The following is an 8,832-nucleotide window of genomic DNA, read 5'->3' as shown; positions in this document are numbered from 1 at the left end:
GAACCATGTTATGTCTCATATCATAGTAGTTTGCAAATATATCTAACGATCTTCAAATTGTTGTCATCCTAACTAGACTTTCTAGTTGCTAATAGTTCATATAGGAACTCCCCCTAGAATTTTGGGACCAATTCTCCTTGAGAATTTCTGACACACTCTTTGTGTGTCAAGAGTATGTGGTGCAAAACTCTGTGTAAACTCTTTAACTATTTGGCATACTTGCTTCAATGTAATTGATGCTTTTACATTCTAAAACTTTCCTTTGAAGCACATGACACACTCATTTTTTCAAACTTACCATCTTTGTTATATGATAAGAATAAGGATAATCTTCAAGTTTTCTAGTATGTCACGTTGGTAACAAGACTACTAACATGTTTTACAAAAACACTAATAAAGTTATCTCCGGATAACTTTTTTTGCTCTTTCTAAAATTATCTCTTAATTAATAAAAACTAACTAGATAATTATAGAGAAGATAATGCTAACTAATCTTGATAAACTTCTATCTTATTCAAATTATCTTTTTACCAACCATGAAAAGATCTTCACTAATCTATGCCAACAAAATAACATGTACAATCTCCCTAGTTGGCCTGATTTGTGACAAAAATACAAGAATGGATTCGTAAGCATTAGGTTTAGATCAAACAAAAATTCATGTAAACACGATTAGTTAGCATGAGAATAATTATCAATGTTCTTAATAGTTCATAACATGTATCATGCTAACAGTTCATAATATGCTCAAACAGTTCTTTCATGCAAAATGTTTAAATAGTTATTCAGATAATTATGCATATGCATGAAGTTCAAATTAATAGTATTGCATGCAGCCATAGCATAGAAGTTCATATGCTTGTCCCAATATTACAAACCATTAAAATCAATTAAAGATTTAAAAACAACATGAATAAAATAATAAAAGGAGCAATAAATATTAACAACACCTTAATCCATACATCTCCCCTTTGATTTGGCACTAATCAAGGTTCTCATCATCATCATCTCCTATAATTGTATGATAAATTTGCTCAACATCCAACCCTAATTGTACAAGCCTGTCATTAACCTGTACCATATCTTGTTGGATATCAAAGAGCAACTTGTCAACTTTTCCATCTTTTTGATCCCACCTTCTTGTAAAACTATCAAATTTGTTAATTAAAAACCATAATTGCTTTATGATAAGTGGAAGTAATGGGTTAGTTGAGGGTGACTCTTGTTGAGATGAGGTGAACTCATCAAAGAAAGGTCTTTTCTTGTTAACCACTATGGCTTCATATTTCACAATAGTTATAGCAAAAATTTTACCTAACATTTTCATTATGGGTTCAACATCTCTCAATGGAACCTTAGCTAGAATTACTACTGTAGTGATTAGACCCCTGAATAGAAAACTTGATTCCTTATCAGAGAAAGCTTTTTGAATCACCTCTATAAAATATGTAACAAGATCAATAGGCACATCAATCACAATGGCATGCATGAATTATACCTTTTCAACAATCAGTTCTATGTGTCTAGCAATTAGCCATAAGTTGGTTAGGAATTTTTTTTCTAAATGTCTATAAGGTGCCACCATTGACTTCAATGGTAACCTCCATGAATTGGCAGTCCATTTAGGTCCATTATGTCCTATAAATAAATCACTCATTTGAGTTTTGGATGGTGTCCTCATTCATTTGAAAGAAACACTCAAATTAGTGACTTTAGACATGTCATACAAGTCTCTAATGATAGAGGGGGAGATGAAAGGTGGAGATGGTAAGGGTATGACCCCTCACTTTGAAAGTAATTGACTTTTCATCTAAGTCAAACGGGTCACGGTTAGCATAAAATTCCCTCACAATTTCCACATAAAGAGTAGGTTCCCCTTCAATAAACTTTTCCCCTTTTTTTCTAAAAATCTTTTCAATGAACGCAAAAGCAGTATCAGATAAATCACTTATAGATACCTCATGTTCTCCCAACACATTCTTTCTTGAGAAGTTGGTCCTATTTGCATTTTCTACCTTTAATGAGATAAAACACTCCATCTTAGCATAATGTGGTTCGTGTTTTGATGAATTGACCATGCTTGTCTCATCAGTCTTCTGAATCTTGGAAGGGTGAATAGGGATTTTCTTAGGATATGATGTAACAACCCGGCATTTTCAAGGCCAAAATCGCTGGGATTTTTTGTATTCGATTTCTGGATTTTTTCATCGCATTATTCTTTAGATTTATCATTGCAGTATGTTCATTAACAAAGCACAATCCATGTAGGATAATGTAAATCAACATTCTCATAAAACGGATTTTCAATAAAAATGCCCATAACATTATTTTTCCAATGCTCCTAGGTTTACATTACATCATATCGACATACTCATAAATTCACATTCTTGTTCTGATCTCATTATCATCACGAGTTCATACAAGAGTGTTTAAAACAAGTTACACAACTAGTACTTTTGTTATCCCGACCGCATATGATTTTTACAACATGACATCCTCATTAGATGAATACCTCATATGAATATCCATACACATCATATAAACTTGTTTCATACATTCACACTCATGTTCCATTTTAATTTTTCATTACTAGTTTTTACAAAAGGGGTCGGACAACTAATTGAGTGATTAAAATGTTCGTTCATGCAGAACTCATATCACCCATAATATACGAATATATAATTCTTTTCGAAATGTGTGAGCCACGAAATGAATTTCCTTATGCACCATGTTGGTATGATGTTCTTGTTACAACACAAGGTAATTTCAAGCATTATAGGCAATTTAAGAAAACATAATAAAACAATATTAACGTTACATTTCATTCATGGACGAAAAGAGCATAATTCTTTCATTTCTCCTTACTTATATAAATACCACCATTAATAATTCATCAATTATCAAGGCTAATTACAATACCCAAACTCGATCATTCATCTCGAATACCGTTAGCCGAACTAATTTTATTCTCTGTTTAAAGCATAACTATTATAGTTCTTTCATATACTTAGTATATACAAAACGTAGTAAACATGAAAACATCAGTTCTTAAAACTAACTCATAACACTCAAATCTGACTATCCTCTTAGGATGCCAGTAGATGAAGTCAATCGTTTATTCATCTTGGTCATCCATTTAGGATGCTATTAGCCAAAACTAGTCATTTAATCATCTCGATTATCCATTTAGGATGGATTTACCGTAGCTAATCATCCATTTAGGATGCATTTACCATAGCTAATCATTTATTCATTCTGGTAATCCATTTAAGGTGCCATTAGCCGTAGTTAATCATTTTTTCATCTCGGTCATCCACCTAGGATGTTATTAGCCGAAGCTAGTCATTTATTTATCTTGATTATCCATTTAGGATGCCATTAGCTGGAGTTAATCAATCATCTATCCTAGACATCCATTCAAATTCCATTAATCAAAGTTAATCAATCATTTATCTCGGTCATCCATTCGAGTGCCATTAGCCGAAGCTAATCATTGTTCATCTTGGTCATCTGCTTTGGATGCCATTAGCCGGAGTTAATCAATCATTTATCTTGGTCATCCATTCGAGATGCCATTAGCTGAAGCTAATCAATCATTTATCCCGATCATCCATTTTGATGCTATGAGTTGAAGCTAATCATTTGTTCATCTCAATCATCCGCTTTGGATGAAATTAGTTGGAGTTAATCAATCATTTATCCCGGTCATCCATTCTGATGCCATTAGCCGAAGCCAATCAATCATTTGTCTAGGCCATCCATTCGGATGCCATTAGTTGAAGCTAATCATTGGTTCATCCAACAATTCATAACAATTTGACATTAACTACAACATAATAGCAGACCCTTCGTGGTACTCGTACCACTATTTCATAATAGTGTAACATTCAGTAACACAATGATAGATCCTTTGTAATGCAGAAACAAAATTCTATAGCAGTTTAACATTTAGTATAACACAACAATACCCTTCGTATTACTCATCCAACCATTCATGACAATTTCATTTAATATAATACAATGGGAGGTTCTTCGTAATACTCATACAACCATTCGTCACAATACATTCAATAAAAATACAATAGTAGATCCTTTGTAATACATTCATCACAATTACATTCAATATAATAAAATGATAGATCCTTCATAATACTCATACAATCATTCATCACCATTACATTCAATAAAAATACAATAATAGATCCTTCGTGATACTCATACTACCATTCATCAGCAGCCCAAATTCATAATAGCCCAAACAACATCTCATATTCGGTTTAGTATTCATCACAAAACAATAATATATATCCACCACAAATGGGTCATTTAAGAATTCTAACATTTGAATCATTGTTTCAACAATCATCAAGAACTTGTTCGACATTTCATAGTTGTTTTGACAATCATCAAGAATTTAATCCAACTCTTTATCGTTGTTTCCTCATTCAACAAGGATTTAATAAAATATCATCATAAGTAAATCACTTCAAAGCATAAACATCATAATGAGAAAAAGGTGGAAACCACCTACTTGCTCCACTTATGGGTTGTCCTTGTCCTGGTGATAGTCTGATCCTGACCACACCACTTAAGACATCAATGGCCACAAATCAATACATTTGCATCCTTAAATCATATTTATCACCATACTAATTTCAAGAGTTCATATATTCATATTCAAGTGTTCCACATTTTACACCATCATACAATGAAATTGTTACAAGCATTTAAGTCATTTCTACCTGAGGGACTATTGTAGAAAACAGTAGCGAAACTAATTTGGTGCTGGCCACATAATTTGGCAGCAAAAACTGGTTCGTTACAAGCTGCACACTTTAGCAGTGAAAACTAGTTCGTTGCAGACATCTCAATTTTGGCAGCAAATACTACTTCATTGCAGTCGACACACTTTCGACAATGAATACTAATTCGCTGCGGACACCACAATTTGGTAGCGAACACCTGATTCGTTGCAGACAAGAAAAATTTGACAACGAACACCTGATTCGTTGCAGACAACACAATTCGGCAGCGAACACCTGATTCATTGCGGACAACACAATTCAGCAGCGAACCCTTGATTCGAAGCGGGCAATACAAATTTGACAACAAACACCTTATTTGCTGCGAACCATACAAATTCGGCAGCGAACACTTGATTCGTTGCGGAAAACACAAATTTGACAGCGAACACTTGAATTGTTGCGGACAACATAATTTGGCAACAAACACCTGATTCGCTACGGACAACGTAATTTGGCAACGAACCCCTGATTCACTACAGACAACACAAATTCAACAACAGACAACACAATTCACCAGTGAACCCCTACTTCACTATCGATAACACGAATTCGGCATTGAACCCTTGATTCGTTGCGGAGAACAAAATTCTGTAGTGAACACCTGATTCATTGTGGACAACATAATTCGGCAGCGAACACCTGATTCCCTGCTTACACGACCAAAAGATTGATGTTTTCTTCCAAGTGCAGGAGTGTCGAAGTAATAAATAACCTGGCAAGACTGGAGTCGAACCACATGGAGGTTAATTGTATAAATTATAAATAACAATAATACAACAACAACAATAACAATAAAGAAGAAGAAGTTGATGAGAACTTTGAGATGAAAGATTAATGTAAGGATTGAACAATTATAAAAACAAATATCAAGGTTAGAGGATCTACTAATGGTATTTCAAACAAGTGTAGTATAAACTCTTACTACTGAACTGGAAACTACACACAAAGGAGGTTCCAATCGGATGATTTGTCATTAATATCTCATTATAAATTGTTAACATAATCACATTAATTATCTTATTTACGTAACACCAAACTTTTAAATATTGTTAGGAATTCATAATGCTAACTTATGTTAACAACAAATCAACTTCCTTTAATAGCATGTATCTTTGAAATGTGGCTGGTGTATTACATAATTCAAAAGGCATTCTTCGATATGCAAAAGTACCAAATAGACATGTGAAAGTAGTCTTCTCTTGATCTTTCAATGCAATTTCAATTTGGTTGTAACCTAAATAGCCATCTAGGAAATAATAAAATTCATGACCTGTAACTCTTTCTAGGATTTGATCCATGAAAGTTAAAGAAAAATGATCTTTTCTAGTCATTGAATTAAGTTTTCTATTGTTAATGCACATTTGTCAACCAGTAATAGTCCGAATTGGAATTAACCTATTTTTCTCATTTGTTATCACAGTGACTCCAGACTTTTTGGGTACAACTTGGGTAGGACTTACCCATTTGCTATCAGAAATAGGATAAATGATTCCATTATCTAGAAACTTAATGACTTCATTTTTCATCACTTCTTTCATATTAAGATTAAGTCTTCGTTGCATTTCTCTACAGGATTTCACATTTTCCTCCAAAAAAATCTTGTGTGTGCAAATCAAATGACTAATTCCTTTTATGTCAGCTATGGTCCATCCTAATGCATTTTTGTGCATTTTCATAGTTTGTAATAACTTACCTTATTGATGTGCATTAAGTTTGGAATAGATTATTACCGGAAAAGTTTCATTTTCTCCAAAAAATGAGTATTTAAGATTGAATGGTAATGGCTTTAAATCAGGTTTTGGTGGTTGAACACTTGAAGGTATGGACTCAATTGATCATGGTGGAAATTCTTCAATTTATGGTCTCCAATTACATGCCTTTGCTTCTTCCTGAAAATAAACCATTTGTAACTCATCAGGTTCATCAATCCCAGTTTCACTAGAAATGATTTGAAATTGATTATGAACTAATTTTTCAATAAAGTCAACTTCCTGTAAATCATTATCATCTCCAGGTTGCTTGTAAATGTTGAAAATATTCATCTCCAATGTTATGTTTCTAAATGATAGCTTCATCAGTCCATTCCTACAATTAATCAATACATTAGAAGTTGTAAGAAATGGACGTCCTAAAATAACAAGAATTGAATTACATGCTTCAATAGGTTGTGTATCCAAGACAACAAAATCTACAGGGTAAATGAATTTATCAACTTGTACTAACACATCCTCAACTATTCCTCTAGCCACTTTTACAGATCTATCAACAAGTAAAAGAGTTACAGAAGTTGGTTTTAATTCACCTAGATTGAGACTTTGAAAAACCGAATATGGAAGTAAATTTACACTAGCTCCAAGATCAAGTAAAGCTTTTTTAATTTTATGTTCTCCAATAAAGCAAGAACTTGTAGGACAACTAGGGTCTTTATATTTCAAAGCATTATTGTTTTGAAGAATAACACTTACTTGTTCGACTAAAAATGCTTTCTTTTTCATATTCAGTTTTCTCTTCACAATGCACAGATCTTTCAAAAATTTAGCATAAGAAGGTACATGTTTAATAGCATCTAACAAAGGTATATTGATCCTTACCTGTTTGAAAGTTTTAAGGATTTTAGAATTGTGATTGACTTTCCTTTGTTTGGTCATGGCATTAGGAAATCAAAGTGCTGTTGGAGAATCAGTCTTTTCTTTACAATGTTCAGATTCAACCCCTTTTTTACCCTCAAAGATTGACTCATCATCTTTCTCATAAGGTTCAAGAGTGAGTTTTTCAATAACCTTACCACTATGAAGAGTGATGACTGATTTGACTTGATCCATGTGTTGACTTCCGAAACTACTTGCATTTGCATTGTATTGCCCTTTTGGATTTTGCTGTGGTTGAGATGGAAACTTACCTTTCTCTTGGAAATTGAGAGTAGATGTTAACTTTGTAAGAGTATCTTTAAAATCTGTCATACCTTGAGCAAGTTGAGTGTTGATTACCTCTTGCTTTTCAATGAATGCATGCAATGTTTCCTCAAGATTTCTTCTAGGAGGTGGAGCATAAGGAGGTGCATATCTATGAGAATTTTGAAAATTATAGTGTGCTTGAAATGGTGGCTGTGAAGTTTGTGCATTATTATTATCATTCTTCCAACTTAAATTTGGGTGGTTTCTTCAACCAGGGTTGTATATTTGCGAGTATGGGTTATGATTGGGCTTTTGGAAACTGTTTAAAGCATGCGTTTATTCATGGAGGCATTCCTTGAAAAAAAGGTAAAATTAGACAGTCATTGGTTACATGTTCATTTGTTTCACAGATTTGACACATAATGTTTTGAACAGATTTTAATTGACCACTCGTTTTCAATTCTAGTGCCTTAACTTTTCTAGCTAAAGATGCAAACTTGGCTTGGAGGTCATGATATTCCCTAAGGTTATACATACCATCACTAAATGTATGAGGTTGAGTTTTACTTGGTGCTTCAAATGTGCCCATAGTGTCCCAATTTTGTGCATTTTCAGCTAGCAAGTCTAGGTACTCCATTGCTTCATTAGGGTTTTTATTTTCAAAAGTTTCATTGCACATCAATTCAACCATTTGCCTATCTTTAAGTGTTAACCTTTCATAAAATTGTGAAACCAATCTCCATGTTTCAAAACCATGATGAGGGCAAGGATTAAGCAAGTCTCGATACCTATCCCAACATTGGTAAAATGTTTCACCTGGTTTTTGAGTGAAAGTGGTGATTTGTCTTTTGAAAGAGTTGATTCTGTGAGATGGAAAAAACTTCTTTAAAAATTATTGTTGCATTTCATCCCAAGCACGAATTGATCCTGACCTAAGATTTTATAGCCATGTTTTAGCTTTATCCTGACCTAATGATATTCATACTACAATTGAAGTCATTATAGGTGTTACAAACTTCTTAAAATTCTTTCAAATGCAAGTATGGATTTTCTATATCTAAGCTATGGAAAGAAGGTAAAAGTTGAATAATGCCTAGCTTAAAATTAAAATGAGATGCATCAGGAGGGAAAAC

General features: G+C 33.3%; 1 non-coding gene across 1 annotated transcript; it reads left to right on the top strand.

The window, feature by feature from the left end:
- Nucleotides 1-8,448: 8,448 nt before the first annotated feature.
- LOC118061146 (small nucleolar RNA R71) lies at nt 8,449-8,557 on the top strand. The gene has a single exon (XR_004689544.1). It is a non-coding gene; the product is annotated as a small nucleolar RNA R71 (small nucleolar RNA).
- Nucleotides 8,558-8,832: the final 275 nt, after the last annotated feature.

Source organism: Populus alba, chromosome 8 (genome assembly GCF_005239225.2).
Source record: "Populus alba chromosome 8, ASM523922v2, whole genome shotgun sequence".
In the NCBI taxonomy this organism is placed as follows: Eukaryota; Viridiplantae; Streptophyta; class Magnoliopsida; order Malpighiales; family Salicaceae; genus Populus; species Populus alba.
Note: the sequence above shows the minus strand (reverse complement) of the source record. Positions and strands in the feature narration are given on the sequence as shown.